We start from the raw sequence: 25,920 nt of genomic DNA on the forward strand, positions 1-25,920 counted from the left end.
TGATCTCAAGCCATATGAGTTCCTGGGCGACATTGAGACAGAGAGAGAAAGATATTGAAATATGGAGGCAGAGAGGAATGATTTATATACACAGATTTAGAACTGGAGAAAAATGATCGGACAGCATTTGTATTATGACGAAAATTGAGATTTTGAGAAACAGAAGAAGGGAAAGTTTCGAACTGCGAGGATCACATTAGGCAGTTGTCGAATTAAGGTGGAGAACACTTTTTAGAGCATCAGATGAATACGAATGGAGAGAAAAATCTTGAGATCTGAGGAATTGAGAACTTAAAAAATCTGCAGCTTCCGAAACGGGTTTCGAACCACGACACTTGTAGTTATCGAACCATGATTGTATCCATTCTCCTACGGAGAACACTATGTACTCATTCACATACGTTTCCTTTAGCTACGTTGAACCCTAACTCAACGGGATATTCCAAAAGTTGACTTGGTGGATTCGCCTTTCTGATAGGAAAACCTCTTGTCTTAGTTACAATGTGCATAATGAACTTCTCCATGTTCAGAACACTTTTTAGGGCAGTAAAATTTCTTACTATTGTGTTAATTAGGTTGCATTTGATAGAATCATCTGATAAAGTAGTGCCAAACCCTGTGCGTCATTGTCTGTTAGGTGAATGGTTAATGAAAGTTACTCCTATGTGTACGGTTCGAGCTTCGAATCAAGACCATTCTTATTGATTATTTTCTTTGAGCTACGCTTATACTATGCATTCCACAAGTTCAATTTTGAAGTAATGTAGTCACACCTAGTTTAATTCAAAATTATTTTCAAATATGATATTTGTTATTACATGCGTTTTTTTAACTTGCGATGTTTCAAATTTGATATTAAATCTTACAACCTTAATGAAACCCATTTCTCTACGGCATATCAACATGAATGTTTGCACAACGACGACTGGCAGGAGTTAATACAAAATTCAGTTCTTACTGTAATGCATGTTATATAAGTTATTTAGAGAGTTTGACTCAGAAAAACACGTACAGTCCCCAATGACTCTTGGAGGAATTTCAAACGAATTTACTATGCGTATAAATTAACATCGAAACAATTTATTGTGGGGGCTAAGACACTGAAACTATTCCAAGAGGGAAAGGAAATAAAAGTAAAAAAGTAACAGAATACGAAAAATATTAGTGTCAAATTCATAGTTTTTTGGTTCGAAGTAATGAATAGTGGCTGGCAGATGGCACTCCTCAATTGTTTGTAGCGTTGCATCAATGGAAAATTGTTTTAAAGTATATTTTACAATCAAGTATGATTGTTTTTTTAAAAAAGCTTGTCTTTCAGAATTATGTTTTATAATTATTTTCTACTGTATTTCTTATTTATAATAACATATTTTCTATTTATATTGTATTCTATGTTATACGTTTATTATTTACACGTTACGTCCTACATTTGAAGAGGAGCTTATGACAATTCAGAGCAGCAGGGGCATAAACAGAATGCAGGCCTTGGCAATCCAGAGCTCCTGCCCCACGAAATCAGTACTTCTCTGTAATTTATATCTAATTTTAGAGATGATGATAGACATTTTAGTAAAATATGCACTTAAAAAGCATTGTCTACGCCCCAGCAAAGCAGTGAAAATTTTAGAGAGTGATCAGTTAGTAATGTTTCCCCAGAAGTTATATATCCGATAATTCCGAGTGTGTTATCAGTATTTGTGCATTATCACTTTCCACCCGCAGTGTATTGAAACACACTAAAGAGGAACTGTTCTGAAGTCTTCACTGGTTCCCCCCATGACCTCAAGCCAACAGGGCCAACCTTGAACATATGCACATCTAAAATATCACCTTTTATGTCAGTGATCCCGAAAAACTATCCATTCGACACAAATATAGGATTTTCCATTCTTTTTGCCTGTCACTCTCCCATTGTCAATTCCATGCCAACCAAGGCTTAATTTGGACTTACGCAGCATCCACAGTGTCACTATTCATCTTTGCACATGAATTCGACACTAATGTCGTTCGTATTTCACTTCGTTTACATGTCATCTTCACCTCTTGGGATGAGTGTCTCGCCCCCGGAACTATGGAGAAATTTCAATCAGCGTAAGTATAATTATAAATTACCATTTAAAAAATAACTGTACAGGTGATCTTTTTCGGAGAGGAATTTGTTAAATACTTTTCCGATATCAATGTATTGCCTTTTTTCGCTTTCCATGCTAAAAATTGCCAAAGGACTCAACTTCATCTGCAGAATTGTGCTGTGAATATAGTTTTAGTGGTTTAATTCACTTAATTCTCGCTTAGATGTTGCTCTTGTCACAGCAAATGTGAGATACACATATAAAAGAGTTGATGAGTTGAGTTGATTTTGAGTTTAACGTCCCGTTCAGCAACGAGGCTATATGAGACGTGGACCTACTGATTAACGTGGAATCCGAACCACATGAGCTCCCGCCGGAAATCGAACCCGGGTCTCCCACGCCAAAGGCGCGTACGCTAACCGCTTAGCCACGGAGGAGCTCACATATAAAAGAAAAATGAAATGAAAAATTTAAGTTTTACGTCCCACGTTATACCGATTACGCTAATGAAGACCTAGATTCTGAGAAATGAATGAAATGGTGGAACGAAGAAGTAGGAGAAAACGGGAGAATGCCGAAAAAACACATGCACACGGTGATTGTTCAAATAATATAGTTCATTCGGCGCAAGCGGTGATTGAATCTAGGCCCTAATGCACCATAGGTAAAGTTATAAAAAAATATGCGTTTAAACAAATACGGAATACTACTATCAATGAGAGTTATATAAGATTAGATCTTTATTTATTTCATTGTAAGTTAAACTTTCAATCAATGTTGTTCTTCATTACTGTTCGAAAACTTAAAGTTGTTGCTGCAATGACGTGATAAATCCTTACAGTATACTTCACAGTCGATAGCTACGCCAGGTGCCTGATACAGTTTCGCCCTTTTAGCTATATTTTCTAAGGCAGTACGAGTTTTTTTACTGCTGTGTGAATTGAGTTGTATTTGCTAGAACTGTATTTTAAAGGAAACAAAAGATCCTATACTCAAACACAAATCATGTCTTTCAAAGCTCTAATTCAAAACGAAACGAATCGTCGTATATATGTTACGTTTTTGAAGAGAAAAAGAGCAAAACATTGATTCCACAGACGTATAATGATATCATTTGCAGGCAAATTTATAACTTATAAATGTTGTTGGCTTGATAGATGAAAGGATAGTAAACGGGATTTTTGTTCTGGTGGTCCTACCTTCGAATCTCGTCCATTCTTGTTGCTTTTTTCTTTTAGCTACACTGAGTGTGTGTATTTCAGATCTTCAACCTTGAACCAAATCTAATACCAGTTAGTGAATTAAAAGTAGCTGACGTTTTATTATATTCAGATATTGAATACTCAGATGCTTCAACATTTCAACTATCAAATCTTCAAGGATAATAATATTAACAATAATAATTACTATTATTTCGTAGAATATTAAAAGCTAGGAGCTAATTATCGCTCCGGTCATACCGTTACAAGCAGAAACGTGACATTTTGCAAGAATATTTCGGTTTTGTTTAATGTTGCTACAAGAAGAGAAATTTCTCATCCTGTTTCTAAAACTAACAAAATAACATGAGAATTGACATTTTACATTCGAGACGGGACAAGGGTAACTCAAATTATCATGTCGTTTTGGAGATGAGAATCGAGACGAGACGAAAATATCATAATCTTTTCTCGTCTTGTTACGATTGTCGAAATAGTGTATGTCCATTCTTTAAGTAACAATTGCTCTGTATTGTGAATTTTATAAGGTTTTAGTTACTTTGTATTTTATAGCTCATTGAATTATGGTCTGTGTAGGTACTTTTTAGCAAAGCTTTTATACTTATCTCTGTACATCCTAAAAATTGTATATTATATGCCTTACTGCCGAGAGCCATTCAATTATCTCTATTACGGTTATTTTTCTTCAAACATGCAGTAGAACACTTTGTACATGAAACGTTAGTATAAAGCTTTTGTTTAAAATGTGGTTGGTTGCAGAGGTGTATCTTGAAGGTACGGAAACCCTTCCCCGAAATCCCCACGTTTAAGTAAGTTTTTTTCCAAATTTTAGAACTACTTAAAACTTTTAATGCCATTATTATTATTATTATTATTATTATTATTATTATTATTATTATTATTATTATTATTATTCTTACTCTATATTTGATAAGTCAATGTTACATCCTATACCATTGCAAATAAACATACTGACAATAAGAAAAATCAAAAGAAATTGGTTGGACCCTCTATACGGATGAATTGGCTGAGAAGAGATACTTTGGAAGGAAAAAGGGGGGAAAGAAGGTGTCAGCTACTGGACAATAAGAAAATCGAACCTTCGGATTTCTTAACAGAAACTAAGTAGGATTTGCCTTAATCACGATATATAGTAACGCCTTTTCTTTGGGTAAAAGACATTGAATTATGTTGGCTTTATATTGATATTTTAACAAAATATATATACAAAAAGGAATAGTACCTATTTACCAATTTTGGTTGAACGAATATATGGAAGGTGTTTGAAATGACGGACAGAAACATTATTATTATTTTTAGTAGGAGTGGAAGAACTTAGAAGCAATTCCACAATGTCGTTTCACACAAATGTATGACTCATACTAGGCATTGAAGATAGCCGTATGTATTCATGAATTGTTTGCGAAGCACGCGAAGTTTTCAGCAGTAGGAATCGTGAGTGTAGACTGTTACGTCATTTATTTCCCCCTGTGATGGAAGTCCTTCAACTTTAACTTGTAAGAACGAAAGAAATTGACTATTGTAGATGTATTATTGTAAAATAATATGTAGAAAAAATAACGGGGAATCGTAATCGTGTTTTCTTTTAGGTTAAGGTATTATAAATCTGCTGTTTCACTTTTGAATGTAATTGCGATTCCTCGTTTATTTTGTACATATTTCAGTGAGAACACGTTCATGAGCAATATTATGCAACTGTTTTTCGATTGGGATTGATTTGGGTTAACAGCTTGAAAATGGAATCTTTACGTTTAATGTCCCACGATTATGCCTGTTAGGGTGAGGAAGACTATGATTAAAGCAAGGGAATTATGATGGTCGAATTGGTGGAATGAAAAGTGGGAGTGTCCCGAGAGAACCCACGAGAACGAGGCTGTCCGTCTCAAGCTTACTTGCCTTGGTAACGAACCAGGATCCCCACCCATCAGATAGTTCAGTAGGCGGGGTCTCATTTTCGATTCCCTGTGGGAGAGCCTTTAAATTATTATATGTCCTCGATAAATCTATGTTCGTTTCCCTCTCGTTGAAGGTTAATGGAAATAAATGTAAAACGAGAATAATCGAATATAATAGAGACAAGGGACGGAGATACTTCCGGTCTTTTTCAAAAAAATTAAACCTGAATTCTCTGGACTGTAATATTTTATCATGACCGAAATCAGTGTTTCAATGTTAATAAAATATTGGAATCGTAAACGTTTGGAATTTGTTATATACACGAGTGTTTCTTTACTTAATTAAAAGAGCAGTCTTAGGGTACTCGCTTGAGCAGTCGTTTCGTGAGTCAGGGGTCCGCGGTCCGAGTCCCTCCGACGAAATTCAGAACAATTTTGTAATTTACAAAGTTGATATTTCTGATGCATAATAACATAAAACCTGGTCAATTTCTCTCGTTGTTACAAGTTAGATTTGAAACTACTTCCTTTACAGGGGAAAATTAACAACATGGCGTCAGAGTCTACACTCTCGATTCCTACTGTCTGAAAATTTCGCGTGTTTCTCAAAGAATTAATGAATACAAAACGGTCATCCTTAAGGTCTAGTATAACTCATAAATTTGTCTGAATTGACATTGTGGATTTTTCTAAGTACATCCACTCTTACTAAAAGTAATAATAATATTTCAGTTCGTCACTTTCAACACGTTCCCTATATTCGTTCAACCAGAATTGGAAAATACGAATTATTCTTTTTTTGTATATATATTTTGTTAAAATATCAATATAACGCAAACATGATCGAATGTCTTTACCCAAAGAAAGGGAGTTACTATGTATCATGATGAAGACAAATACTACTTAGTTTCTGTTAAGGCATTTGAAGTTTCGATTTCATATTGTCCGGAAGCTGACACCTTCCTTTCTCCCCTCTTTTTCTTCCAAAGTATCTCTTCTAAGCCAATTCATCCTTATAGAGGGTCCACAAAATTTCTTTTGATTTTTCTTAACTTCAGTATGCTTATTTGTATTGGAATAGGACGTAATATTTAGGTCTCAAATATTCAATAATAATAATAATAATAATAATAATAATAATAATAATAATAATAATAATAATAATAATAATAATAATAATAATAATAATAATAATAATAACGTTAATAATAATAATAATAATAATAATAATAATAATAATAATAATGGTATTAAAAGTTTTAAAATAGCCCTAAAACTTACTTAAACGTGGGGATTTCGGGGAAGGGTTTCCGTACTTTCAAGATACACCTCTGCAACTACCCACGTTTTAAACAAAAGCTTTCCACAAACGTTAAATGTAGAAAGTGTTGTACTATAGGTTTTAAGAAAAATAACTGTAATACAAATAATTGAATAGCACTCAACAGTAGGGCATATAATAAACTAAATAGGATATGCACACGTAAGTATAAAAGCTTTTTGCTAAAAAATACCTACACAGACTATAATTCAATTAGCTGTAAAATATAAAATAACAAAACCTCTATAAGATTTAGTCTACAAAGCAATTGTTACTTAAAGTATGGACATACACTATTTCGAGAATCGTAACAAGACGAGAAATAGATACTTTTCGTCTCATCTCAAAAACGACATGATAATTTGAGTTACCCTTGTCCCGTCTCAAATATAAAATGTTAATTTTCATGTTATTTGGTTTGTTTAAGAAACAAGATGAGAAATTTCTCTTCTCGTTTGCAACATTAAACAAAATCGAAATATTCTTGCAAAATGTCACGTTTCTGCTTGTAACGGTATAACCGGAGCGATAATTAGCTCCTAGCTTTTAATATTCTACGAGATGATAATAATAAGTATTATTACTATTATTATTCCTGAAGATTTGATAGCTCAAGTATTGAAACATCTGAGTATTCAATCTATATATATAAAAGAGAACGCACAAATCCTTTGTTCCCTCATCACGCTAATACGGCTGAACCAATTTCTTTCATTTTTGGGGGGTTATTAGGATTTGGACCCTAGATGGTTTTTATCATATCACTTTAATTTTTAATTACCAGTGTCTTGAGATAATTGACCATTCAAGTGTCCATAACGTACAAATCCTTTGTTAGTTCATCATAGGTAAAAATAAACGTATTTATATGCAACCCGCATGACCGTGTCACTCGGCGGGTTAACATAAATGACAGGCGATATAATGTTAACATTTACTGCAATCTACTATGGTTTTTATCATATCACTTGAAAGCGAAAAAGTAAAAATTATCTAAGTAACAAAGTTTATTGCGTTCCGGGATGACCGCAGCGAAGCGGGGTGAACGCTGCTAGTATCTGAATATAATAAAACGTGTGTCATCGTCGATCAATCGTCATCAAAAATCCTAAAGTAAAAACAAATGCCCGACGCGGATTCAAACCACGAACCTCCAGATTGGTAGTTGAGCGCCTTGACCACTCAACCACGATCACTACGCCGTAAATGAGTCGTCTTTAGTCTTGTTACGTTAGGTTTCTTATCCTACGCTTGCAAAGTTGTGTTATATTTCTTCGTTTCAGAACGTCTTTCATAGTTCTTTCATGATAATATAAGAGAATAATCTTCGGCAAGGTTTACATTAATAACTTAAGTTATTCTTAAAACTTTGGTTTACAAGTTTGTTTCTTCTCCACAGAAAACTATAGATATGACAAATTTAATTCCCATATTTTTCACTTGCTTTCAAGGCGGTCACCATTAACTGTTAAAGCGATTTTTCCGTCATGATTCATAAATTTTGTAACAAAACATTATCAAGGAATGAGTTAAATGAAGGATGGAAGAGTTGATATCAAAGATGAGTACTGTAAGCTAATGAAAACTGTGTAATAACATCTCGTATTGATAATATCAGATAATTTTAATTCACTAACTGGTATTAGATTTGGTTCAAGGTTGAAGATCTGAAATACACACACTCAGTGTAGCTAAAAGACAAAGCAACAAGAGTGGACGAGATTCGAAGGTAGGACCACCAGAAGAAGAATCCCGTTTACTAACCCTCATCTATCAAGCCAACAACTTTTATAAGTTATAAATTTGCATGCAAATGATACCATTATACGTTTGTGCAATCAATGTTTTGCTCTTTTTCTCTTCAAAACGTAACATGTATACGACGATTCGTTTCGTTTTGAATTAGAGCTTTGAAAGACATGATTTGAGTTTGAGTATAGGATCTTTCATGTCCATAAAAAAACAGTTCTATCCAATACAACTCATTTCACACAGCATTAAAAAAAACTCGTACTGCCTTAGAAAATATTCCTAAAGGCAAAACTGTATAATGCACCCGACGTAACTAAAGGGAGTGTGAAGAGGAAGGCCTAAAGCAAAATGGGGCCCACTGAAGTTTCGTAATTCCACTTTGGAGGTTTTTGTATAATTTCACACTTTTACCTCAATGTCTAAAATGCAATTACTTTAGCCTTAGATCAAACAGAAGTTGTGAAGTAGCTATAGACTGTGAATTATACAGAAAAGATTTATCGCACTCTTGCACCAACAACTTTACGTTTTCGAACAGCAATGAAGAACAAGATTGGTTCAAAGTTTAACTTAGAATGAAACAACTAAAAATTTAATCTTATATAACTCTTATTGATAGTAGTGTTCCGTATTTGTTTAGACGCCTATTCCACTATAACTTTACCTATGGTGCATGATTCCTTGGATCAATCCCCGCTTGCATCGAATGAACTTTATTGTGGACAAACATCATTTGCATGAGTTTTCTCGGGATTCTTGCGTTTCTTCCTACTTCTTCGTTCCACCATTTCATCCATTTCTCAGAATCTTGGTCTTCATTAGCGCAATCGGTATACTCGTGGGACGTAAAACTTAAATTTTTCATTTCATTTTTCTTTTATATGTGTATTTCACTTTTCCTGTGACAAGAACATCTAAGCGAGCATTCAGTGAATTAAACCACTAAAACTATATTCACAGCACAATTCTGCAGATGAAGTTGAGCCCTTTGGCAATTTTCAGCATGGAAAGCGAAAAAAGGCAATACATTGATATCGGAAAAGTATTTAACAAATTCCTCTCCGAAAAAGATCACCTGTACAGTTATTTTTTAAATGGTAATTTATAATTATACTTACGCTGATTGAAATTTCTCCATAGTTCCGGGGGCGAGACACTCATCCCAAGAGGTGAAGATGACATGTAAACGAAGTGAAATACGAACGACATTAGTGTCGAATTCATGTGCAAAGATGAATAGTGACACTGTGGATGCTGCGTAAGTCCAAATTAAGCCTTGGTTGGCATGGAATTGACAATGGGAGAGTGACAGGCAAAAAGAATGGAAAATCCTATATTTGTGTCGAATGGATAGTTTTTCGGGATCACTGACATAAAAGGTGATATTTTAGATGTGCATATGTTCAAGGTTGGCCCTGTTGGCTTGAGGTCATGGGGGGAACCAGTGAAGACTTCAGAACAGTTCCTCTTTAGTGCGTTTCAATACACTGCGGGTGAAAAGTGATAATGCACAAATACTGATAACACACTCGGAATTATCGGATATATAACTTCTGGGGAAACATTACTAACTGATCACTCTCTAAAATTTCCACTGCTTTGCTGGGGCGTAGACAAGGCTTTTTGAGTGCATGTTTTACTAAAATGTCTATCATCATCTCTAAAATTAGATATAAATTACAGAGAAGTACTGATTTCGTGGGGCAGGAGCTCTGGATTGCCAAGGCCTGCATTCTGTTTATGTCCCTGCTGCTTTGAATTGTCATAAGCTCCTCTTCAAATGTAGGACGTAACATGTAAATAATAAACGTATAACATAGAATACAATATAAATAGAAAATATGTTATTATAAATAAGAAATACAGTAGAAAATAATTATAAAACATAATGTTGAAGGACAAGCTTTTTTTAAACAATCGTATTTGAATGTAAAATATACTTTAAAACAATTTTCCATTGATGCAAGGCTACAAATAAGTGAGGAGTGCCATCTGCTAACCACTTTTTCTTCGAAAATGAAAAATTATGAATTTGAAACCAAGATTTTTTGTATTCTATTACTTTTTTACTTTTATTCCCTTTCCCTCCCTGGAATGGTTTCAGTGTCTTAGCCCCCACAATAAATTGTTGCGATGTTTATTTATACGCATAGTAAATTCGTTTGAAATTCCTCCAAGAGTCATTGGGGAGTATACGTGTTTTTCTGAGTCAAACTCTCTAAATATATATACATACATTACAGTAAGAACTGAATTTTGTATTAACGCCTAACTGTTGTCTTTATTCAAACATTCATGATGATATGCCTAAGGGAAATGAGTTATATTAAGGTTGTAAGATTTAATATCAAGTTTGAAACATCGCATTTTAAAGAAACGCATGTAATAACAAATATCATTTTTGAAAATAATTTCCAATTAAACTGGCTGTGACTACTTTTTTCACAATTGAACTTGTGGAATGGACCTTATGAGCGTAGCTCAAAGAAAATAATCAATAAGAATGGTCTTGATTCGAAGCTCGAACCGTACACGTAGGAGTAACTTACATTAACCATTCACCTAACAGACAATGACGCACAGGGTTTGGCACTACTTTGTCACATGATTCTATCAAATGCAACCTAATTAACACAATAGTAAGAAATTTTACTACCCTAAAAAGAGTTCTGAACAAGGAGATCTTCATTACGCACATTGTAACTAAGGTACAATAGGTTTATATCCTACTAGAACGGAGCATCCACCAAGTCAAATTTTGGAATATCCCATTGAGTTAGCTTTCAACGTAGCTAAAGGAAACGTATGTGAGTGAATACATAGTGTTCTCCGTAGGAGAATTGATAAAGTCATGGTTCGATAACTACAAGTGCCTTGGTTCGAAACTCGCCTCGGAAGCTGCAGATTTTTTAAATTCTTAATTCCTCAGTTCTCAAGATCTTTGTCTCCATTCGTGTTCATCTGATGCTCTAAAAGGTGTTCTCCACCTTAATTCGACAACTGCCTAATGTGATCCTGGTAGTTTGAAGCCTTCCCTTCTTCTGTTTCACAAAATCACAATTTTCGTCATAATACGAATGCTGTCCGATCATTTTCACCCAGTTCTAAATCTGTGTATATAAATCAATGCTCCTTGTCTCCATATTTCAATCTCTCTCTCTCTCTCTCTCTCTCTCTCAATGTCGCCCAGGAACTCATATGGCTTAGGATCAGACCTTCGACTCTTGAAACCAAATGTAAGCTCTCTAGCAATCTGCTATCGTAACTCTATAGGTTTGTTCCTGAAAGCAGTGTCATTTTAGATTTTATTCGGGGAGGGGGGGAGATTCTCCACCGACATAAGATTTTCACTTTTTTTATTTGTGTATTACTATACATTTGATCAAATAATACGTATTTATGAAGCTCAAGGGATGGGAAATTACACCCTCCTGTCCTGCCCAAATGACTTTCTGGGAACATTTGCTTGCAATTGTGAAAAGAAATGAAATGAATCATTGAATAACACTCACTTCTATCAGTAGATATTCTCGAGCTCAGTACGTGCATTACAGACTTTAGGAAGAACAAAACTTACTGCCGTTATTGGTAATGTCCATAGATTTCTTAGGGAGCATCTCACTAGCATGCAGTCTTTAAAGAAGGGAAAGAGAATGAAATGAAATCTTTAAGATTTACGTCCCACGTTTATGACTTTTAGGCTAAAGAACACGATGATGATCAGAAATGAGTGAAATGGTGGAATGAAGAAAGTGGGAGGAAACGGGAGAACCCCGAGAAAACCCATGAGCACGGTGTTTGTCCACCAGAAAGTCCACACGGCGTGAGCTGGGATCGAACCAGGCCCAAGCACTGGAGGTGAACGCTCTACCACTGAGCCACCGCGCTCCACTTTAAAGAAGGGAAAGAATGAAACTAAAGAAATTAATGAAGGCATGGAAGATTGTGTGACTTTTTAAAATAAATAGGGTATTAAAAGATATTTCAAAACAAACAAATGAAAAAGACATTGCAAACTTGATTCCTTTTTTGCCGCTTCAATGGAAAGAGCGCACTACGTCATACACACTGCTTTAGACAAGGAGCGGTGGAGAAGGTGAGGAGTTGGAGTTGGATCATACTAGAAGCAACTAATTGATTGAGACATGTATTTCTGGATGCATAAGAAAACGAGACAAGAGTTTGTTATTAATTTTGACTTAGAATGTGTGTAACAATTTCTATGCCGTGAACTGTACCAGAAGATTCAGCAACGTCTTAGGTATTGATCAAAACCTATGGAATCTCTCCATAACTTACGGTTCCGGAAATGTGGCTCCTTAGATCTACCGAAATTGGAGTTTTTTCGGCAATATCTCGGGAATAGTAAGAGTGACGTGAAAAATTTCATCACTTCTTTGTTAATGTTTGGTGCTCTATTGAACGGGCGTCTCAAATTTGAAAACTCTGCAAATAGCAGAGACACACAGAGAGACATAGAGAGTTTAGTAACGAACTTTTCAAGTTCGTTGAATATACTCCCGTTTCCACCTTAAAACGATATTTATGTAATTGTTAGTGAATAACTAAATTCAAAGTGTTCAAAATGTAACATAATATGACTTCACTATTTGTTCATTTAATCAAATGTTTTCAATGGTTACTGATTTATAAAGACTTCTCAAGGAAAATTTCCCTAATTTAATAGTGTAGCCACGAGACGAAACGAGAGCAGATTGTAGGCTGTCTCTATTTATCACTTGCAAACTCCGTCTCGCCTCGAAGTCTCCGCTTGTTATCGAGACGATAAACGGGAAATATATCGTCATGTAGCATCACTGGTGTTTGCCACGAGACTAGACGAGACAGTTCAAAATCTCGACTCATCTCGTCTCACGAAATTACTCTCACGCCTCAAAAATTATGATTGGCTCGTCTCGATGTTTCACTACTTAATTTCACTACTTAATAGTCACTTTCAGATCCTGTTATATCTGGATTTCACAAATTTCTATTTGCTTTGTAATTTCCGCGGCTAAAGACTCCACCTTGATTGGTGGAATCCTCCTATCCCTGTCGTTTTCGGCGCAATGTTCTCATTCTCATCACAGACGAGTTAACAAGAACAGCTCGTAATAGTTACTATCACATATTTGCCGAAAGGAACCTAAATTCCAAGAAAAATCCAGGTGAAATCTACTTAATTTAATAGTTAAACACCGAAGACGGCTTAGGAGCCCAAAATTCTACATTTTTATTAGATAAACAGTTAATAGTTCAACGAAAGAGCAGATTCCGGTTGATATGACGCCAAGTTGCTGCAAGCTAGAATAGACAGAGTGAAATAGTGATTTTACTTTCTTTTTCTTTCAAATCAACGAGTTTAGTTAGGGGTTAGGGACAATACGACCTGTTCTGTGTATTTTGTTGGTATTTGGTAGATGTGACTTTTTTTATTATTCAGTAATTGCATGTATATAGTATTTCTCACATTTTTTATATTAACTCTCAGAATGACAACTTAATTTAACTAAAGGGGCTCCTATTCTCTCTCCAAATTGAACAATTTCTAGTGGGAGATGGGTTAGTTATTGTTTGTATTAGGGCGTTTTCCCCTCTCAGGGGAAAGGTCCCTCAATAAACTTTGTTAAAGTGCCCCCAGGGCATCAAATTCTAGTAAATATGTTTTAAATAATTGGCCAGGTCAATTGGACCTAGGGTTACCCTTCTTATTTTGTCCACCTAAAGTTCAATAGAGCCAACTTTATATACCGACAAGGAGTAATGTGTTTGAAGGTGCTTGCCTTTAATATGCCTATAATAAATGGTGCTTGTTAGTAGTTTCTATGTGTAGTATTTATAGTGTTGTATGTAGTTAGTAGTTATGTGTGAGTGCGAGATTTTACTGCGAGGACAGTGTATTAAACATGCGTTAATTTAGAACCATTAGCCTAACTCGAAGTAAACTAAACCAGAATAAATATTAGATTTCTGATTAATAAGTGTAAGGGTATATTTTAGTACACAATAAATTATTTCTCTACTGCAGCGACATCGTGTTCGTTTTCGGTAATCAGTCGTTTGTTGACATTCCGTCAGTGCATGGGTTAGCGATTTAGGTTGTTTGATTTTGGCCCCTTATTTCTAAATTACATCCCGTGGACATGGTTTTAGGTTCATATGAGTAGACATTCATATGAAATAGCATGAGATCTCACTGTTCTGAAAATTACAGCTTGCTATGTCAATTAGAAACCGAAATATCCACTGAAATCAAGAATGCCTATTTTCTTAATAGAAGTAAGCCTACATGATACTGTTTGTTTCAAAATGTAATATTAAATTCTCTTTTCCCGTTGCTGTAGAAAGATTTCATTGTTGCTAATTAATTCTATCAGCAAATCAGAAATAAAATAATCGTTGACAATTTAACTTTCAGTGAATGCACGTATGATTCTTTTTTAACTGCGAAGTAAATATAATTTGGTGTTTCGGAACAAAGAGTCCGTGGTTCGATGAATGTTATCGTGTAGTAGTTTAAGCGTGACGGATTTTGATAATTATAGATTTATTAGTGCATAATGTAATATGTGTATGGCCTGCGTGTAAATGTATGTAATAGGGTGTCTGTAAAATATTACTTCGCGTGGAAATGAGTAAATAATGAATAAAAGTAATGATATAAAATATGAATGAGATGATAGGACACCTGTATTTAAATGGATAGGCCTAGTGTATATTATATATTGAGAATATTAATATGTTTTACTGAAAATCTCTCGCGTTTGGATTTCTACACCGAAGCATTTATCCAACCGAGTTTGCTATTGGATAGTAATGTGTAGTTGGCAATTATATGTTACTTCACATTTAAGTATCTCATATTAACAGCTCCGGTTCTTAAGCCTTTCATCAGATAGGGTAGCATCATGTACGAATTACTTTTGAAGCTTGACAGAAATGATAATTAAAGAAAATAACTGCTAAATCCTGTGATTCTTGGAAAGTATAGGTTTGGTCAGTTGTACCTTTAACATTCATTGACTCTCCGAGATTTTTTTCCTACGTTGCTTACATTATTCACCGTGCAGTGATCATATAGCTGATGGATCGGATGGGGCTATCCAATTGAATCAACCGCTACTAAATTAATTTCTAGGCCCATTGCGTACCCGGACGTCGACCCCTAGTCCTCTTAACTATTTTCGTTTCTTTTCTTAGTTTAATTAGATGATGGAAATTAACGACGTCCCAGACTTTGGCATGTTTGCGCAGGGTAGCCATCGGTGATGTTTGGTCATTGAAATCACCGATTCAAAATTCAGTTTAATTATTTTTTTTATTTTGGCAAATTGCTAGTTAGGGATATCTTAGCTATTACTCTACTTTCATTACTGTTCTGGACTTTCTTAGTTTCTGAGAGGTCGGATGATTTTTTGAAATTCCAAATTAAGATTCTGCACCAATTCTTCCGATATAGCCGGGGTCTCCAAGGACTCAACCGGATACAGCGAGGAGGGGAATTTCCTTAAAGCTATCGCCTTTCTGAAAATTCCCTTGCGGGCACGGACTCGTTGTGTTTTTGGAGATAACTTTTGAGTTTACGTATTTAAGTAAACCACCCTCTTTCGGCATATGCGAACTTCTTTTGGCTGTGAGTTGTAATATACTTAAATTCTATCACTCGTCTGCGTAGTGAGTAGTACCTTAATCTTTCTCCTTTCGTTGGCGCCGCTTTCTCTATCTTGTCTCTTTCTTCCTTCTTACTTCAAGATTTTTTTAAAACCTCCCTCCCTCGGTTCTGAAACTCATGAAAACATACAATGTTTATATCACTTATTTCGATCGTATGTACTGACACATCGAGGGATACAGTTCGTGGAGGTATTTCCTGGTATTTCAGCACAACTCAAGACCATTTTTCACGATACTCAATCCACCATGGGAGGGACTGACGAGAGGGTACACTACAATTTCATATTCCCAGAAACTTGATTATTGTTCACCGATCGTACAAACTATACCCATTGATTACTGACTTCTGGTTTCTTTCTATTGACTGGTTATATGGTGTGTATGTATTAGTAGTTTGGGCGCACTAATTTCAAATAATCTTGATTTTTTTTCTTTCTCTGTATATACATTTATATATGTATGCTTACATAGTTTGAAAAGTTACGTGCCTGTTCTATTTGCTGTATTTCCACTTTTTGTGTCGACTTATTAAATAATATCAACCATTTCTTTATACGCGGATCTTAGTAAATTGAATCTTTTTCGATTATCGGTTTTAAATATACATTTCAATGTTGCAACCTTATTAAAAGAAAAGAATTTTTATTAGTCAGGGTTTCTTGTTTTGTTTTGAGCCAAGAAAATGTGAATACTTGTTGAATATGAAAAAGGTTATGTAAAAAAATTAAGTGTCGACGAAATACTAAGATTGATATTAGAATAAATCTTTTATTATATTGAGTAATATGGATATATATATGAGCGCATATATGTGTAAAGGGCTCGGTATTTACCGTTTTTGTTTTAGGTTGCCATAGATTTTTGACACCCGATACTGACCAACTATTTGTGTTGGTAGAGTATTACCGCGTAATTTGTAATAAATATCACCTTACGGATTTGTTATTAATGTTCGTAACTATTACAGTTTAATACTATGTTAAATGCTGCATGTAAATAGAACAAGTAGCAGGTCGTAAATAAAAATCCCTAATCCGTATCTAAAGTTTTTTGTGAAACCATAGTGAAAGCAGTAAACTACGAAACAGTGCGCCCCAAATCCTTCCCCTACGATCGGAAACCTAACTATTTGTCGTTCGTCAGTTCAGTGACTAGAATCTTTTGACTACACGATCTAGACCAAGGAAAAATTCGATGAACTGATTGTGGTTCATAATCTCGTAATGTAAATACAGGACCTAGAATAGATCCAGAGACCTAGCTCCATTGAAATATCGTATAGTAGAATGGAAATATGTTCCCAATGTTGGGACTGCATTTGATATTTTTAAATCTTAAGAAATGTTGAATTTTCATACCAAGTGCGTGAAGTGACGAAATGAAAAGTATATATAATATGAAGAAACTATTTTTTGTCGGTAGTTAAAACAAACGACTAAATACTCTCATGGACGCCAATCATAGTGTATAAAGAGAGTTGATAAAGGAGTTATTATCGACGTGAGAAAAGGACTCATAAAATTGTCGAAATTTCCCATCTTGGGATAGAGACTCAATAAAAATGCTACCAAAGTTTTTTTTTTAATGAGTAACCAATTTTTTCTTCTTTGGCATTGATATGTTCTCGTTTTGTACTGAATGTTAAATATGTTCAATGTTAACCTTTGTTTTTTTTCTCTCTCTCCTTCTTTCGTTTTGTCGATTTTTTAACGTAATCCAACTCTTAGTGTATCTACAAAGAGAAATGTGTTATTCGATATTGTTCAAAGTAACAGATTTCTGTGCATGCCTATGAAACATTTTTTTTAAAGTCATGTATCAAATTTTTCCCTGTTATGTTAGATTAAGTTTTCTTGGAATGTAATAAATGTCTATAGAAATGTAGTTAGGTTAGTTTAATTCAACTAAATGTAACCCGAAGTATACATTGTCCTGTATGAATGTGAGTGTGATTGAAATGTAGGTTTAGTATTAAGTGCACCAATTATTTTGACATATATGTGTGACTTACTATAATTAATGGTAGTTGGCAATTAAAGTCGTTGAAAGTCAATACTAACTCAATTTAAGTTGCCTCTATAAAGAAAGCAAAAAGGACAGAAGTAGCCTGAACGAATGATCATCATGGGAGAACTTTGAAAGTCAAAAATCTTCGACAAATATGTATTACTTTGATTTTTTTTGTTCTTCTCTGTGGTCAATTCTAGCATGCCGTCCACTTCATCATTTATACTTCAAGTACTAGATACTAGTCAAGAGCTCTCGGAAATATTAAATAAACAGTTAAATTAAATTTCCTTCATCTTCTTATTCTTCCTCTTTTTTTCTTCTTCTATCCCATCTCCCTCTTCTTGTCTTTACTTCCTCTTCTATTTTTTTAATAATAAAACTGAAAAGGGGGTCGTGACTGGGAATTATATATATAATAAACACGGTCATGTATTTATTTTATTCTATTTTATTTTTCTTCGGAAGTCCGATATAAAAGTCTTCTCATTTTGATTGAACCTTGTATGTTCGAAAGTAAGAAATGGATTATATATAATCCTATATAATTAGACATAAACTGATAGTTTCATGAATATCCCCTTACCAGGGGTGAAGGGTTCCCACTCACGACTTACTCCATGCATCTCATTTGCACGATACAGGGCTTTCCCCCTTCTTTTATTACGAGCTTTCTTCTTTCCTCTTTCTTTTCTTCTTTCTTTGCCCTTTTCAATTTTACAGTCGCACGCTAACCAACTGTGCTACGGATTTCTTACACATTACACGCCTTTGCTACTACAAGACATAAATTTTATCATAACCGTGTGACACTTCGACCTTTCAATAGACAATTTCCAATGTTTTCTTTATTTATGTGAAATCTGCATGTTATATCTGTATTCCCTATATCTGCATGAATATGACAAATATTAGAAATATCTGATTAAATGTTACGTTTGTGGAAATGAATAAATCAAATTATATATTATGCCAAATATTTTATAAAATATTTCTAACATGTCATATATCTGAAGATTCCGTATAAATAAAGGAAATAACAGAAGTTATCTATCAACAGGGATGAATTGAACCACGATCATAATGAAAATCATTCTTGTAGTATAGAATAGACGTATCAGGTAAGCGAGAGGGCATAAGACCAATCAATAAATGTTGTTGAAGGCGGCTCGAGCCCCGTAGGCATAAAGTTTTTTCTATCATAGTTGTTTGTTTTCTGTATCTTAGAAAAAATTGAACTACTGCATTTGTTTAAAACTCAGCACGATGTCAAGGTAATAAACATTGCGGTTCTTCCACCTGTGTTACTATTCATCATTTTCATTTGGAAATGTTCCCTAATTATTTTATGTATATTCTTTGGGCATAAAGAATGCTTTCCAGTAATTTCTATTTCTTAAAAGAAGTAATATAGGGAATTTTACAATCACCTTTCACATTATTTATCGTCTTCAAATTCTGATATTGTCTCCTCTCGTGGAATCGCTACTTAATTAAATGCATTATACCACTTACCCCTTTATCTACTTGTTTCAAAACAGCCTTCCGTATTAAATATTTAATTTTCCTCTGTAAATATTTATGAAGGTGTATAAAGCATTTAATTAGTTGTGATACTTCAAGGTGATACAGTCGTATCATTTTCCAGACGAGACGGCGTTTACAACAGACAAGACGAGACAGACTATAAAAATGTCTCGTCTCGTCTCGTGACAACACTATTAAATTAGGTGGGTTGTCTTAGGAAAAACTTAAATATCACTAACCGTCGATAACATTTAATTAAGTCAACACGTAGTGAATTCCTGACATCGCATTTCGAACAATTTGAATGTAGTTCAAAGTTTTCGAAGTGTAGAAGACAAAAATACTTCTATTTTGACCTTAGTGGCAACATGTCTATAATTGCTACTGAATAACTACATTCAAAGTGTTCGACATGCCATATGTGTCAGGAATTCACTACTTGTTCAATTAACTAAATATTTTCAATGGTTACTGATATTTAAAGTTTTCCTAGAAGCAAATTCAGAGAGATAGCTGGGAAGGGCCAGAGGGGCCGTTGCCCTGGGTGCTGATAGCAAGAGGGCACAGAACGACCAAGAAGAAAGGAAAACTTTGGAAATGAACAAATGACGCGTCGCCCCGAAAAAAGTATTGGCACACCAATCAATATTGTTGTTGGTTTGCAAGGAAAAAGATTTGTTAAAAAAATCTTGTCACTTCCCCTCAAAATAGAAACTTTCCAATAAGAGTCACTACAAGCTTTTACTTATTACTGAGGAAAAATTCTTATATACGATCTGTTAATGACGATGTGATATACAAGATGTTGACCAATGACTTATAATGTACGCAGGACCATTTTCAAAATCAGAAAGGATCCAACTCTGAAATACGTGTTTGGCGTTTTGATTATGATGAATTTTCTTAGTTAATTACGCTTTTCTACCTAATCGGATTAATCACGACGGTTTACAAATCGATAGAGAAGAAGATTCTATAATTAATGTAAATAGGTAGTGATGCCGTGAGATGAGACAATCATAATTTTCAAGACGATAAGTAATGTGCAAATTGAATTTAAAATGCTGCAAATTACTGGAAACCATTCTTTATGCGCCGTTATCAGAAATAGAATTTACTGCAAAGCGTTTTTTTAAACAGCAATGAACATACAGAATGTAATTACGAAACGTTTGCAAACAAAAATGAAGAATAGTACAGGTGCAAGAACGACATTTTTTCTTACTTTAATAACAGGATGAGTTTTAAAGTTACGTAATAGTTCAACCTCTTCTCACATACAAAAAATAAATAAATAAACAATTACAATACTAAAGGTAGTTCTCCGAACGGGGCTCGAACCGCCTTCACTCATATTCGTTACTTAACGTTACATTCGCGCACTAACCAACTGTGGTACTGATTTCTTACAAATCTTTGTTTTCACTTCGTCCCTTTTGATATATAATTTCCAGTGTTTTCTTTATTTATGTGGAGTCTGCATGTTATATCTGCATGGATACAAGAAATGTTAGAAACATTTGATTAAATAGTTTTTTATAGATATGAATCCACATTGTTCTCCTTGTCAGTGACGTAGAGGTCTCAGTTCTACGTTGAACTACAGAATTCACCTTTTAGACTAGAAAATTACCCTTTTCTACAGAGTTGGTAATTTTTGTAATTTTGACCCAATTAATGTTTTCTGCTTCTAATTTCTTTATTTTAAAATAATATTTAACACGTATATTGAAAACATGTTTGTCATTTACCATTCCTTCTGTGGAAAAGTTCCAAAATTTCGAATATATAAAGAAAACGGAGATATTTTAAAAAAATCAAATTAGAGAGATGCGCCCTTTATTTTGCTCACACTTCTACATATATAACCTCCTCCTTGTCGATATTTTTTTCTACTTTATATAGTCTAGGTTATAATCAAGATGAGACAATCCTTATTTATTTCGCAATTTCTTGGATGGTAATAGATTGCTTTTCTTTCTCTTTATTCTCATCGGTTCACTCTTCTTCAATATAATTAGCCTGTTCCTTCCTTCTTAATCTCAAAACATCGCGCTACACTTTGCGAATTTCTGCCTCTAATGTAATATATTCCTGTTCAAATATATTTATATTGTCAAACACAAATTTTGCCACTTTACCAGGTTCCATGCTTTACTTGTTCTGTAAATTGGAATACTTATGCTGAGGAGCATTTTTTAATGTTTTATCTGTATTTGTTTATGATTTTTATTTTCCTCGTTTCAGATCATTGCTTTTTTCACACATATAACTTTTAAAATCTCTTTAATTTCCTCCACAACATCAGATCATGTTTAATCACTGATACTACCTACAATTGAACCGATTAGAGGTTAAAGGTAGTATATAAAATACAGGGTTTGTTTAGAAAATTTCAAGACTGATGTTTTCCTTAGTAAGGGTGTGTGCGCATTCCCATTCAACCGACAGGGTGAGGTAGTGGTGGTGTCAGCTAATGGAGCGCACGCCGTCAGTTGCCTCCGGGACGTTGGAGTGAAAAGATCGCTAGTGGAGTGAGTGTGTGTCATTGACCTCCGTCGAAAACTGATTGCTAAAGGACTGATCGACAAGGAGTTTGTTCCTGCCTGACAAAGTATCACAGGTCAGTTTTACGCTGGAGTGCTCCGTCGTTTGAAGGATCGAGTCCACCAGGTCCGCCCCGAGATCAAAGACGATTGGGTTGTTCACCACGACAAAGCGCCCTCTCACACGTCGCTCGCCACCGCTGAAGTTTTGGCTAAGTTTAACGTGGCAACACTGCCGCAAGTCCCGTACAGCCCAGACCTCGCTCCCTGCGACTTTCTTTGTTCCCCAGAATTAAGAAAGTCCTCAAAAGGAAGCGATTGGACACGATTCCAGTGGGAGCTTCGACGAGGTCCCTTAACAGCCTTGCGCGCGAAGATTTCCAGGGAGCCTATGAACAATGTAAAAAACGTTGGCAGCGGTGTGTTGATGCCCAAGGCTCATATTTCGAAGAATTTTAGTTCGCTGTACAAAAATGTTTAATACATTTTGTATTCTCAGACCAGTCTTGAAACTTTGTAAACACATCCTGTATTGTACATTTCGGGAAACTTTACTTTCACAACTATGTTAAAATACGCCCTTCATTGTCCCCAAAGCTCTTCACTGGGATCCGGACTCAGTGAATGATGTACCACGTAGCATGATTAACATATAAAATGTGTATGAATCTCCAGAATTCAACGTTTTGAAAAATGTAACATAAGGCCTTCATCCTCTGAGCGCTTCAGTTGTATCTATCTCTAGAATTTTCTTACTACAGACATTGATATGCAGTGAGTAATAATTCCCCAATAGGAAGTAAATTTGTATCATTCATCATTACGTTGGTCAGACTATATATTATGAGATTCCACGATACTAGAGGAGTGAGAGCTGTCAGCATTACATTTTTAAAAAGTACCATCATTCATGAGTAAATACCTGACGTCAGTCGAGTCGTGTCACAGAGTGCACGTGGTACAGATGAGTTCTCAGCGAAACGTGGAGTTGTCCAGAGAACATGTGCGCGCGTTGATCTACAATGATTTCAAAGTCAGTTTAAGTGAACAACAAGGTCTTGAACGGTGCGCAACACGCATTTGGTGATGAACGTCCATCGCTGGCAACTGTGGTTCGGTGGTATAGTGAATTTAAAAGCCACACAAAGCCACACATAGTCACACACGCCACAGCAAACAGTTGCTTCTTTTATGCGAAAAAAGGTGAAAGCCATTCCACATCCGCCCTACTCGCCTGATTTGGCCACGTGTGATTTTGGTTGTTCTTTAATGTAAAACAGCATTTACGTGGTCGAAGTTTCAGGATGGTGGAGGAGATTGATGAGAGAATTCATCATTGTTTGAGAGCATACGCAAAGGTGATTGGCTTCAAATATTTCAGTTGTGGAAGCTTCAGTTACAAAAGTACATTGTTGTAGGTAGGGATTACTTTGAACAGAAATAAACTCATTTCCATCACACAAATTGTAGTTTTCTTGTATCTGAAAATATATAGCGTGACCCTCGTATTACCTCACTGTTTACCTCATCATAAATATAAACTTGTCCTTCATTTTGATCTCCACGTAACACATCATTCACAACCTGTTCTTGTTGTGTATTAAAATTAAGCTATTATTAGGAACACTTTCACCTACATAATTATTCCTTACAACGTGTTCATCTAAAGATACGATCACCTTTGTCAGCGTTGCAACACAGTTCTTACATTTATCCTTATTTTTTTAATTATCAATTTTATTCTACAGTATAATTATTCCAGTCTCTTAAAAGAAGATGTAATCTTTCCATTTCAACAACGATTTATTACACTTTTCCATTTCATTTTCTTTGTATTTCTGAACAATCATTCTGTTTCATTCACATCACTCACTTTTAACTAAACCATTTAATATCCATGTTTATCCGGCTAAAATGTCACAGTTTTTAAATATGCTGAGTTACCATTTAAACCGAAAAATTCTTATCTTTAACCTTATTTCCATTAACCAAGGGCAATGGCTGTGCTCATGCATATACAATGATGATATATTTACAAAAATATTTTATTTTAATGTTTGTTGTCAACGCATAGCACTGATATTCACTTTATCTACAAATTAACTTTGGTTTCAATGTTCATTCACACATAGGGTTGCCATATTTCAAAAATGAAAATTCAGGACACTACTAAATTACGATAATCTTAGAAATACTTGAAGTGAAAAGAAGTGTTATATACTAATTTACTTTCTTCCATTAGATAGAATTGTTCAAGTATTATGTAAGCATTTTTAGTCATTTTAGTAGAACTTTTCCATCCCAGTTAAGCGAACGTAAGAAGATGATATACTCCTTTTTAAGCAAAACTGATTCTTTGTTTTCATTTCTCAGAATCTGTTATGTTTCGTGGCTTTCAGAGTTTGTTTTAGCTCATTTAAGGTATGATGTCTTGTTTCTCACTTTTGTCTGTTCGTGTTGTATCTTTTTCCTCAGAACGGTTAATTCATTGCCAATATGTTCTGGCGACTATGCTATTTTCATAGAATTTCTTTCGTTGAATTTTTACTTTATTTTTGTTATTGTTAACAAACTAGCAACTCAATAAATCCCACGAATGTATTGTTCAATGTCAAAGTAGTTAAATCGAGAACTTAGTTAAATGCATGCTTTATGTATTCACGTTTGTTTTTCAACTTTTGAATTGCCATACTTAGAAGTTGAAAAGAATAATTAGATACCTAATCCTGTGAAAATAGCAAAGTATAATATTTCCTTCCTTTCTTATTCGCCAAAATCCGGAATATTTAAGCATCCCGAGAAATATTTTCGGGACGCCGGGACCCAGATCTCGATTGCGTGATGGTCCCGGATTTTCCGGAATGAATGACAACCCTATTTACATGCCACTTAAGCACAAGAATTTTTGTATGAAATATACTATGTATGATTTAAGTAATGCATCATCACCAAATAATGATATAACCATTAACATAGCCTGATAGACATAAATCTATTTTTTCTATATATACATTTCATGTTCCACGATCACTAGCCGTGTAGTCCAATGCTATAAACAGACATGTCCGTACACTTCAAGAACTACAAAAGAACAAGAGTTTTAGAGATAAGGTCATCTTATTTAGCAATTGCGAAAACCACTCTTTCTTCTACCCGTCTCTATTCTTTCCTTTTTGGGGAAATATAAAAAAAACGCTGACACATATCTTGAATTATTTTAAATCAAAAAGTCTAAATATCGAATGTCATTACCCTAACATTAAAGGATTTTGAGATATGGTAATTCTACAACAGCAATTGTAACAGTACATTTTTTTATTACTTCCTATATTATTCCCCCCAGAGAATACATAAAAAACTATGAACCTGTCTAATCATTTTAAATGAGAAGTTAATATACCAAATTTCATGTATTCCACCATTCAGATATTCAAAAATATTAATATTTTATTATAATAATTATTAATCTTTTCTCCCTTTCTGTCTGCTCAAATTTCCAGAACAATATCCTTCCTTAGTTAACTCTTAGGATACAAATCTTATACATTGTTAAAATTTCAAGCTCCTAGCTTAAATGGTATGGTCTGGGCGTTCGTCAGTCATATAGTCAGTCTGGCATAATTTCCTTTATATATAGACATGTCTTCGGCTTACTGGAGAACTGGCTTCCAGATCCCGCATTTATTCCGACTACGCTTTCACATATCATCCATCCCTTTTTGATCTTATGAGGTAAATATTTAAAAAGGATGCCGAAACACGTCTTTATTTATTCTAAATGAAAAGCTACATGCCAAATTTTATTTCTTAAGAAATTTCGAGACAAAGTCATCTTATTTTAACAAATGAACCTTTGTTCTTTCTCCTACGAGTCTTTTCCTTTAT

The 25,920-nt window shown here is 34.6% G+C and overlaps 1 protein-coding gene across 2 annotated transcripts in view; it reads left to right on the forward strand.

Annotated features, from left to right (window-relative positions):
• LOC145673395 (uncharacterized) overlaps nucleotides 1-25,920 on the forward strand; it is a 476,309-nt gene that overhangs the window by 243,265 nt on the left and 207,124 nt on the right. The gene's annotated exons all lie outside the window — the stretch shown is intronic.

This window comes from Thermobia domestica, chromosome 16 (assembly GCF_964235325.1).
Source record: "Thermobia domestica chromosome 16, izTheDome1.hap1.1, whole genome shotgun sequence".
Classification (NCBI taxonomy): Eukaryota; Metazoa; Arthropoda; class Insecta; order Zygentoma; family Lepismatidae; genus Thermobia; species Thermobia domestica.